A 12,500-nucleotide genomic window follows, 5' to 3' on the forward strand; every position below is an offset into this window, starting at 1 on the left:
CTTACATCAGCCTGTTCAACATAAAAAAAGCATTTGCTGCAAGTTTGAACTACTGAAGTTCTACCGATTCAACTACCCTACTATGAAGATTATTCCACAACTTGGTCATAGTTGGAATAAAACTTCTAGAATACTGTATAGTATTGAGCCTCATGATGGAAAAGACCTCACTATTAGAATTACATTTCAAAATAATGCTGCAACGGTAACTCTATCATATGATTGGCAGCTAATTGCGTAATATTCGAACGGTGTTTAAAATCTATCATACGTTTGGTAGCTAATTGCGTAATATTCAAGACTCCTGTTTTTATACTCACTCTTTAGCAGATACATTCGGAAAATCGGGCCACATTACCACAGGTATATAATTTCTTCTCGAGAGCCTTGATTTAGCCAGTCGTTAAGCGGTGCAATGTATGCACTACTAGGAGGATCATAATTGAAGCGTCTTTTCGGTACTTTCTGCGCACCTTATGACAATCCGAACTGTAAGCACTTCGTATTAATTCACCATATCTACACACAACACTAATGTCAAAATACGTTCCATTTTTACATCTCTGATCTGCAGTGCTCTATTTCTAACTGGCGCAATTTAAAACCATCGTTCGGACTGTATCTTCACACAAATCACTCGAAATTTTCTGTACCAGCTGTGTTGACTCAGCTGTTTAAGAATTAAACGTAGGCTACAGAAAACGACCGTTAGAAATCCGCCCACGCTCTCTAGACCTTGCATCAGCGATTGTAATTGATGTCTACATAACGGACTTTGACGTCACTTTGGTTGTAAAATACGGTCCTAACCTAAGAGCGGCAAACCTAGAGTGAGCCAGCCGCGGCCCGCGTGGGCAAACCCAGGGTAACACGTAGCCCAAACGTATTCTCGTTTTAAGCAGCCCGCGCAACTCAAATAACACACACAGATGATAATTCTTTCCCAATTGTACGACACTTTATTGATCTCACAGCCATGTTTTGTATATTTAGTAAATGTGTCATTAAGGAACGAGCTACAACAGTCCTCTTTATTGATAGTCCTCCTTATATCGACTTGATTAAGGAAAAAAATAAACACGTAAAGATGCCTTTTTTAACGTTACATTTTTTTCCGAGAATTGGAAGACAGCACAGCCCAGATTAATATTCATATTTATTTCAATTTCACCAATACTTCTTAGTATTTCTGCAAGTGATATAAATTCATTTATTTTGGGAAAATTGGGTAAACATACCAATTTCTTAACGTTAATAAACGCATTGATTAATTTCTCATTCGTATCCTCGATATCATAAACGTATGTGTACAAAATTGTGACTGCAAACAGCTCTAGACATCCTCCGATGTCATTGCTGAAGGAAATTAACAAAACAATTGCATAAACACTGAATATGATTCGGGATAAAATCTCCTGTTGTAATATTTTTTTTAATGTTTATTAAGACGAATAAGAATTTTAAAAATTTGTACACATACCCTCCAAATACATTGATCGAGTAAAATCAGGTCACAATTCCCTTTAATCCTCCATTGAAAGGTTTTAAGGCCACTCATGAATGCAGGATATTTTTTCAAGTGGCTGGAATGCCCAGCTTCTCCCCTTCTTGAAGATCACACTCCAAACAATGAGTGTCAGTATCCACGCCTCGGCCTGTGGCGGTTGGAACGTATCAGATATCGAGCCTTAATGACCCAATGGAGTGGCTTCCCTTCCAAACCCTAGGCCAAGGTCTATATAGACCTTGCCCTAGGCTATACCATACCTTCTGTCTCTGTTACTTGAATACAACTCTTACTCCATCCTTTCATATGCTTCCCTTAAAGTTCATCATACGTTAAGAACCCTGCTTGATTTTTAGTAATCGATAAACGCTATAAACCCCAATCTTACTTTCTAGAAACTAGTTAAAAGAAAATACACGATTCGATACTACCAGAAAGCTATTTTGATTGAAAAGGAGTTCTCCATATATGCGCGGACTATAATAGTGGTACTAACAGATTCATATCTTCTTAAGGTTTAAAATATTAGTGCCATTGCCCTATCAAGCAGGACAATGCCCTAGAGACTGACCATATATCATATGATCAGCGCCCAAGCCCCCTCTCCACATAAGCTAGGAGCAGGGAGGGCCAGGCAATGGCGACTCCCCCAACCCCCCCCCCCATCCTTAGCTCACAAGGATGGTAAGGTTGTAAACACTAAAGGAATTAACGAGTTTGAGCGGGAGTCGGGACATCATATTGAAATCATATGTATGTCACTGACTACCAAGTCAAGTTTTAACCCTTTCGAACTTAATAATGAAATGTGGTAACATTTTGGTAACGAATGATGACTAGAAATCGTACGTTGCAAATTAAAGATTCAGAATGGCACGTCTTCTGATATTAATATTTGGTGTACACAATGTCCTCAATTTAAAAACTAATAGATCCCAAGAATCTGTTTGTAATCAAATTTTGTTAAATTTTTTGACCTAGGGTAGGCCTAACCTGACTCCCATGTCTACCATTTCCAATTACAAAAGTCAACAAAGAGTGCCGTTTATTATTATTATTATTATTATTATTATTATTATTATTAGCCAAGCTACAACCCTACTTGGAAAAGCAAGATGCTATAAGCCCAAGGGCTCCAATAGGGAAATATAGCTCAGTGAGGAAAGGAAATAAGGAAATTAATAAATGATGAGAATAAATTAACAATAAATCATTCTAAAAAAAGTAACAACGTTTTAATATGAAATAAATATAAGGTCACTGAAAAGGTTTTTCTTACAGTATTGAATGATATAATATTATGTTATTACATTTATCTTATCTTTGTTATTTTCCGTTGGATTTGTGTCTGTATCTCCGATTAGTTGTAAGTCGAATGTTTTAAGTCTAATGTTTGTAAGCCGAATGTTTGTATGTCGAATGTTTGTAAGCCGAATGTTTGTATGTCGAATGTTTGTAAGCCGAATGTTTGTATGTCGAATGTTTGTAAGCCGAATGTTTGTAGGTTGAGGATCTTATGTATGTATTGTGATGAAATGTTAATTCTAAAGAGTTATGTTGCTGATAATGTGGAAGTTACAGCTTGAATCGGAGAGAGAGAGAGAGAGAGAGAGAGAGAGAGAGAGAGAGAGAGAGAGAGAGAGAGAGAGAGAGAGAGAGAGAGAGAGTATCATCATCATCATCATTATTATTATTATTATTATTATTATTATTATCATTATTATTCTTATTATTTCTTGCTAAGTTACAAACGTAGCTGGAAAAGCAAGATGCTATAAGCCCAAGGGCTCCAACAGGGAAAATAAGCCCAGTGAGGAAAGTAAATAAGGAAATAAACTACAAGAGAAGTAATTAACAATTAAAACACAATGTTTCAAGAACAGTAACAACATTAAAATAAATCTAAAACATATAAACTAATAAAACTTCAAAAAAAAAAAAAGAGGAAGAGAAATAAGATAGAATAGTGTGCCCAAATATACCCGCAAACAAGAGACATTATCTTGGTTTTTCAAAGATTAGTGATGATATCGCTCAGAAAGTGACGTTTCTATCAATATTATCTATAAATGTCATAATTACATAATTTCTTGTTGGTGTCGACATAGACTCATATCGGCATCTGATTCTCATCTTAAACTACTGGACAAAAATTTAAAAACTATATTTTACCTCTGACACAGTCACTCAGTCTCTCAGTGTATACAATTTTCCACTGTCTATCATCCTATGCATTCACATATTCCCTGTAAAACACAATAGATAATTAATTATAGTCGTCTTCACTTTCTTCTTTCATACTCTTTAGCTATGGTGGCAGCTCTTCTAGGAGGAGGACACTCCAAAATCAATCCACTGTTCTCTAGTCTTGGGTAGCGTTATAACCTCAGTACTATGGTTTTCCACTGTCTTGGGTTAGAGTTCTCTTGCTTGAGGGTACACTCGGGCACTCTATTCTATTTAATTTCTCTTCCTTTTATGTTAAAGTTTTTATAGTTTACATAAGAAATATTTATTTTAATGTTACTGTTCTTAAAATATTCAATTTTTCCTTGTTTCTTTTCTTCACTGGGATATTTCCCCTGTTGGAGCACCTGGGCTCATAGCATCCTGCTTTTGCATCTAGGGTTGTAGCTTAGCAAGTAAAATAATAATAAAATAATTATAATAATAATAGCAACAATAATAATAACAATAAAAACAATGAAATAATAATAATGATAATATCATTAAAATAATAATAATAATAATAATAATAATAATAATAATAATAATAAAAATATTAATAATAATATTAATTCCCAGGAATGGACTATATAAAGTTCCTTACTATTTTTTTTATTGAGGGTGCATAAAATAAATAAAGTAATTCTGTAATTTTGGTATTTAGAAGTTACTTCATTCTCAAAATTTGTTCCCCACATTCTTTTAGCTTTAGCTTTTTTTTTCTCTCTCTCTCTTTTTTTTAGATCTATGTTTAGACGAGAACAGCAGTTGAGAACTGAGTCTAACTTACACACCTGTCGAAAGGTAAATGTGCAAATGGATATCTCATTTCTCAATCTACTCATTAGATAAGATATTAGATATTAGATAAGAATAGGTACCTGATTTTTTTTTTTTTTTTTTTTTTTTTTTTTTTTTTTTTTTTTTTTTTTAGTATTCGCCAGATCAAAGTTTGCATGTTTGACACACACACACTGCAGTTGACTAGTAACGGATGATATATATATATATATATATATATATATATATATATATATATACACACACACACACACACACACACATATATATATATATATATATATACACACACACACACACACACACACACACATATATATATATATATATATATATATATATATATATATATATATATATATATATATATATATATATATATATACACACACACACACACACACACACACATATATATATATATATATATATATATATATATATATATATATATATATATATATATATAAGAATAATTGTACCAGAGTTATTATTATATACATGGTTATTGCTAAGCTTTCGGAAAATATATTTCCATCATCAAAACTAGATCAAAATAGATACATTGTGTAAGTTAAAATATAGTTTGATAAATATTTAAAAGGAACACTAAAACTTTATGAAATAAAATAAAAATGACTTGAAACTATATGATCAATCTAAATACACCGAAGTGCTCAGACAATCTTACTCGGTAATTTAAAAAGGTTCTTAAGTGCATGCTCACGTAAAAAAAGGAAAAACATGTCATTTCATTACTTCTTATATTGTTTATTTTCTTATTTCCTTTCCTCACTAGGCTATTTTCCCTGTTGGAGACCTTGGGCTTATAGCATCTTGCTTTTTCACAAGGGTTGTACCTTAGCTAATAATAATAATAATAATAATAATAATAATAATAATAATAATAATAATAATAATAATAATAATAATAATAATTACATTCAAACAACGCATATGGATCGGCACTGGTTTGTACGAGTTTACCTTTGAATTACTGCTATCCCAACGTTTTCTTTCCCTAGCGATTCTATTGGTTTTCTATTTTGACGAATTAAGGGAAATACGTATTGCTATAATTTTACTCTCTTCATATTTTGTAATAGCTCTTAGTCTAGTTAAGCGTGAAAAGTGTTGTTACTATTGCCATTTTTTTCCAATCTATAAGCCAAATGACAATTAACCAACAATATTGTTCAAATAAGGGGGCAATAGTAACTGCAACAACCGTGAATTGGTAAATTAATCAAAGGAACATAATGCCATACACGTAAGCCTACGATAGGCCTAATCGATATAAGAGATTAATTGATGAAAATTACGTAAGGTAAGATAAATACAGTGGCCTAGATTTGACAGAAGACCAGAGAGCTAATAACATAAGATTTGGTATATTTTATGAACATACCTGAGAAGAAACAATACTCGTCTCACTGTCATTACAGTTGCAAAGACAGGGAGAGACACAGACGCGGGCAAACATTCCAATTCAAACAGCAAAAATGTAAAAATATAGAAAACACTAGAAACAAAGTAACAAAAGAAAAATATGATTAATTATATATGATAAAATAGCGATATCAAATAATGGTAGAAGACGGACTAGATACCAGACTCCGGTCTCTTAGCCTAGGATAGGCACAGATGACTGTATGGTGAAAGAATGAATTGGAGAGCCTTTGTCTAGGTCTTTGCAAGATGTACTGGTGAATTCTTTTTTCTTTATCTTTTATTAGGAAATACACATTTACAATTCTTACAACTTATATAATATATATATATATATATATATATATATATATATATATATATATATATATATATATATATATATATATATATATATATATATATATATATATACATACACTTCATAATATATTCATATAATTTATATTCTAAGTTTCTGGCACTATACTCTGTTAGTTAATAGTCAGGCCTTATCCATCATAAGGCTCAATAGTGCACAGCACTCTAGAAGTTTTATTCCAACTGTGACCAATTTGTGGAATGATCTTCCTAATAGGGTAGTTGAAACCGTAAAACTTCAAAAGTTCAAACTTGCAGCAAATGTTTTTATGTTGAACAGGCTGGTATAAGTCTTTTCTATAGTTTATATCTGAAATATCTGTTTTAATGTTGTTAGTGTTTTTTAAATATTTTATTTTAATTGTTCATTACTTCTTATATAGTTTATTTATTTCCTTATTTCCTTTCCTCACTGGGCTATTTTTCCCTGTTGGAGCCCTTGGGCTTATAGCATCTTGCTTTTCCAACTAGGAATGTAGCTTAGATAATAATAATAATAATAATAATAATAATAATAATAATAATAATAATAATAATAATAATAATAATGCACAGTTCCTGACCTTGATTTCACCTTTCATGGCCGAGACCTTTAGACTTTGACCTCGGATTTCCATTAAACTATTGTCCCCTTTCGCTCGATGCGTTTCGCCCAACGCAATTAGCTGCTTTGCGATGACGCAGACAGCATTAGACTCATACTGCACATCTCATAAAAGTTTAAAGGTTACTCGTGAATGGCAGAGGCAAGGGACAGTGGCATTGCCCTATCAAGCAGGACAATACCCTAGAGACTGACCTTTATGTACAAGTGATCTGCGCCCAAGCCCCCTCTACACACAAGTTCAAACCAGGGAGTGCCAGGGAATGGCTGCTGATAACTCAACAGGTAGACCCATAGGCTCCTCAAAACACCCCCATCCTTAGCTCAAAAGGTTGGTGTGGCTACAGACACCAAAGAAACTATCAAGCTTGAGCGTGACTCGAACCGCAGTCCGGTAAATGACCAGGCAGGAACGTTTCCAATAGGTCACCGAAATTAAAACTGAAGCAGAGAGAGAGAGAGAGAGAGAGAGAGAGAGAGAGAGAGAGAAGGATGACAACATCTCCACGTGGGATCACCATCCTGAGCAAAGGAAGCAAGAGAGATGACAACATCTCCACGTGGGAGCATCATCCTGAGCATAGGAACCAAAAGGAGTAAGCGATAATTGGATTAGGCACTGAAGAAGGGGACAGGATCTGCTGCCAGCTCCCTCAGCCGTCCTCGGAAGGCCTCAAGTGATCTGGCATACATCGCAACCTCCCGCCCACACAGCCCACCCAGTCTACGGCCACTATACAATGATGACGAAACGTTGGCATTTGAGACAACACAATCGAAAGATTCTTGGCGGAAGCAAAGATACTTCTGTTTACGATGACCTTTTTTTAATTGATAGGAAAGGTTAGGTGAAGAAGAATGGTGGCAGTTAGCTCACTAACAATGGCAAGGAATAGTTTGGAAAGTTAAGTATTAGTAAGAGCAAAGTAAAGTGTGGTATGACCACAGTTTTATTTACAAACTTTTGCTTTTCAATAGGGTCATATTGGTTCCCCTCTGGATAATCCAGGGGCCGTCATTTTTCCCCCTGGGATGCATGAGGTCGTTAAAATTATATAGGGACTTCCTGCATGAATTGTCACATTCATGAATTTGACTGAATTAAAAAAAGTATCCACAAACAAACTGAATAAAAAAACGAAACATAACTGAGGAGGAATGAAAAAAGAACATGTAACATACGAACATTTATGCCAGATTATGAATGATAAGAGGTGCCAAGAGAACTTAGACGGAATACAAATCATATTTACTAAATTGGCGTAATTATGAATACACTAATGTATGCATGAAAACATTAAATGATTTAACACGTACGTAAGGTAATGAAAATGTCAACAAATCTCATCTAAAATTGGATCGAAAACCTAAAGGTTTAACAGAGTAATCAATTTGATTTAAAATATTAGGAGTTATGAAAAAGCAATGCTTGGGAAAAATATATAATATACTTTTAATAGGAAGTAATCTTACTTGCTAGAAGGAAATAAATATTTTCTCGAAGTAATAAAAGAGAGTAGAAAAATATATAATATACTTTTAATAGGAAGTAATCTTACTTGCTAGAAGGAAATAAATATTTTCTCGAAGTAATAAAAGAGAGTAGAAAAATATATAATATACTTTTAATAGGAAGTAATCTTACTTGCTAGAAGGAAATAAATATTTTCTCGAAGTAATAAAAGAGAGTAGAAAAATATATAATATACGTACTTTTAATAGGAAGTAATCTTACTTGCTAGAAGGAAATAAATATTTTCTCGAAGTAATAAAAGAGAGTAACGGAACAACGAGAAATATATATTAATTATAAATCAGTAAAAATATATGTTTTCACTAAGTAGAGATTGATAATGGAAAATATGTTGTTTCCAAATGAAGATTAAAAAGTTATACTTTTTTTGAAAGTTTATATAGATAGAAACACTTTCAGACTATTAACAATGGTATGCCATGTATAAGGTAAAACAAAACAAAAGCTAATAATAATAATGACAATAAATTGATAAAGGAAGTGATAAGTGTTTGTAAATCCAAGTGGCTAATGAAATGTTTTTGTCAACTTTCAGCTAAACTATGTTACTTGTAACTTCATAAATTTCTAGGACATGTCTATCGAAAGAAATCGAAAATTTCGCAAACAAGAGTTAAAAAAGTAAAATTCAAAGTAAACGACATCTCTAACAATGAGGATTTTCTCTCTCTCTCTCTCTCTCTCTCTCTCTCTCTCTCTCTCTCTCTCTCTCTCTCTCTCTCTGACCACATACATTAGGCCACAAAATTTTCATCTTTCTCTTGAAATTCGTCCATATTGTGCGGTATCCCTTGCTAAGTACCAAACAACATAGGAAATGGCCATATATTGCAATTTGCTTGCAATACAGCGATTTGGCAAGCTTCAAAATAAAATTTCTTGTAAAAATACTCTAATGACGGAAAATTCTATTGCTACTGACATGTAGACATTTCTACAGAAGTGAACAGCTACCGTTCAAGATGGGACATATTTCTATCGGAGTAATTGAATTCCCATAAATCATAAAATCTAAACCATGAATTAAAAGATGATCTCAAAGAGGCCTAAACAGACGAGATCCATTTAATCTTGATAACTCTTTAACATCCAATAACATCTATCTACTATGGCACTTTCCCCAATTTTGGGAGTTAGTCGACATAAAAAAGAATCAAAAGGGGATTATTTCTTCTCATCGTTCCTCCCAGCCTGACGAGGGACTCAGAAGAGTTTGGCTGGTACTGCTAGGGTGTAACAGCCCACTCTCCCTCGTTTTCCACCACAGATGAAACTTCATATGCGGACTCACCTACTTCCGCTACCTCCGCGGTCCCGAAGTAGAAGCAGGGCCTATCTTAACTTGATCGGAATTGCGTCACAATCGCTCGCCATTCATTCCTATTTCTAGCAGGTTCTTTTGCGTCTCTCACATCTATCCTGTCACCTCGGCCTTTATTCACTCCACCCGTCCAACCAAACCCTGGCCTTCCTCTTGCACTTCTCCCATCAACTCTTGCATTCACCACCTTCTTTAGCAGACGGCCATTTTCCATCCTCTCTTCATGGCCAAACCATCTCAAGACATTTATATCCACTCTAGCTGCTAGTTCATTTCTCACACCAGTTCTCACCCTCGCTACTTCATTCCTAACCCTACCCAATCGAGATACACGAGCCATACTTCTCAGACATAACATAAATAGCTAAATACTTAGACCAGGCTAGTTTAAATCACAGGCTTGATTCTATAATTAGTCATTGCCTGATTTTTTAAGCAATATACGTACTGCACTGCACTCCAAAATCAAACCATTGTTCTCCAGTCTTGGGTAGTGCCATAGCCTCTGTACCATGGGCTTCCACTATCTTGGGTTAGAGTTCTCTTGCTTGAGGGTACACTAGGGCACACTATTCTATCTAATTTCTCTTCCTCTTGTTTTGTTAAAGTTTTTATAGTTTATATAAGAAATATTAATTTTAATGTTGCCACTGTTCTTAAAATATTTTATTTTTCCTTGTTTCCTTTTCTCACTGAGCTGTTTTCCCTGTTAGAGCACCTGGGCTTACACCATCCTGCTTTTCGAGGAAGAGAAATTAGATAGAATAGTGTGCTCGAGTGTACCCTCAAGCAAGAGAACTCTAACCCAAGTCAGTGGAAGACCATGGTACAGAGGCTATGGCACTACCCAAGACTAGAGTACAATGGCTTGAATTTGGAGTGTCCTTTTCCTAGAAGAGCTGCTCAACATAGCTAAAGAGTCTCTTCTACCCTTAGCAAGAGGAAAGTAGCCACTGAACAGTTACAGTGCAGTAGTTAACCCCTTTGGTAAAGAAGAATTGTTTGGTAATCTCAGTTGTTGCCAGGTGTATGAGGAAAGAGGAGAATCTGTACAGAATGTGGCAGACTATTCGGTGTATGTATAGGCAAAAGAAAAGTGAACCGTAACCAAATGGAGGATCCAATGTAGTACTATCTGGCCAGTCAAAGGACCCCGTAACTCTCTAGCGGTAGTATCTCAATGGGTGGCTGGTGCCCTGGCCAGCCTCCTACCTACAGTGTTACACCTGAAAAGCACACGGGGTAATTAAAAACCAATGAAAAACTAAGAAAACACGAAAACGAAAAAGTGTGGTGATCTGCGCTGCAACTTTGTTTCATTTACAATGAAAATTTAGAAAGCAGTAAATGTATTTGCTCTAATTAGGCACGACAATGATAACATAGATCCGAAAGAGCAAGTGAACTGAAATCAGCGCCATTAATTCCCCGTAATGCATTTGTGAAAATATCAGTATCGTAACGAGCAGTCCAAATAATCTATCAATTTTGTTTATATAAAAGCCCGATGACCTCAGCTGACTAATGTCATTGCTGCTTGTCATATCTAACCTGTATTTAAAAAATAAGCAACTTTGATCAAGAGCTTTAAAGTGTGCGTGGATATCTAAATATTGAATGCAATAAAAAAAGAAATATTTTCCATTGTATCACAATATCGAATCACCATCATCATCATTATCTCCTCCTACGCCTATTGACGCAAAGGGCCTCGATTAGATTTCGCCAGTCGTCTCAATCTTGAGCTTTAAAATCAATAATTCTCCATTCATCATATCCAGCTTCAAGCTTCAAAGTCCTCAACCATGTAGGCCTGAATCTTCTAACTCTTCTAGTGCCTTGTGGAGCCCAGTTAAACGTTTGGTGAACTAACATCGAATAGTGAAAATTAATTCACCTGACTAATGGCTATCAGGTCGAACCCGAATCAAAAGTAGTAAATTATAATTGAAGCGTCATAAACTTCTGAAGATGACATTTGCATTACAGGCGTAGGAACATAACATTACGGTAAGCATGTAGAAATTATAGTTGTAATGGCAATAACCAATATAATAACGATCTGCCGGGGGTATTGAAATTAATAGGGAATTTTATTTACTGGGTAGCTTGTAATCATTAGCATAGCATGCCGTACTGTACTCGCAGTGCCGAGTTGACTGTACCTAAATAATTACAAATGATACAGTGCCGATTAGGGACTTTGAAGTCAAATCAGATAGAACCTAGCGAGTGATTTTGAAAGTGTTCGCCAGGAAAAGGTGATAGGAAACATATGCAAAAGTAAAGAAATGCAGCAAATTCAGGTTTGAAGGAAAGTTATACTAAACTGACAGTGACCTTGACCGAGTATCACCGGGTGACGAATGACGCTTGTCAAAGAGGGGACAGAGAAAAACCCCTCATCCTCGGAAGGGAATGACAAGACAAATTTATTCTTCCCCTCACAGATCTTCTTACAGCATCCGTTTCCGACATTTCCTGCATCGTTATTTAAGGAATTAGACTTGGGCAAGACAAAATAGTGTTTTTTTTTTATATATATATAAAAAACTAGTCACAAAGCGTGTTTGCATATCGGTAGCTTCTCAAGAAATACAAATATGTCCTCCACTTGCCATCAAACTTATTACCTCCTCCAACGAAGTTGGAAGAAGGTTGTGTTTTCGCTCGTTTTGTGTTTCTTGGTCAACAGCTT

General features: G+C 34.8%; 1 protein-coding gene across 3 annotated transcripts in view; it reads right to left on the minus strand.

Annotated features, from left to right (window-relative positions):
* LOC137641459 (uncharacterized) overlaps nucleotides 1-12,500 on the minus strand; it is a 256,984-nt gene that overhangs the window by 103,090 nt on the left and 141,394 nt on the right. The window contains exon 1 of one of the 3 annotated variants that reach the window (XM_068374034.1): nucleotides 321-848. The exons of the other annotated variants lie outside the window; for them this stretch is intronic. The gene's annotated coding sequence lies outside the window, so the exon portion shown is untranslated. Of the gene's footprint in view, nucleotides 1-320; nucleotides 849-12,500 lie in introns of those variants that run through there. 3 annotated transcript variants of the gene reach the window in all.

Source organism: Palaemon carinicauda, chromosome 5 (assembly GCF_036898095.1).
Source record: "Palaemon carinicauda isolate YSFRI2023 chromosome 5, ASM3689809v2, whole genome shotgun sequence".
Lineage (NCBI taxonomy): Eukaryota > Metazoa > Arthropoda > Malacostraca > Decapoda > Palaemonidae > Palaemon > Palaemon carinicauda.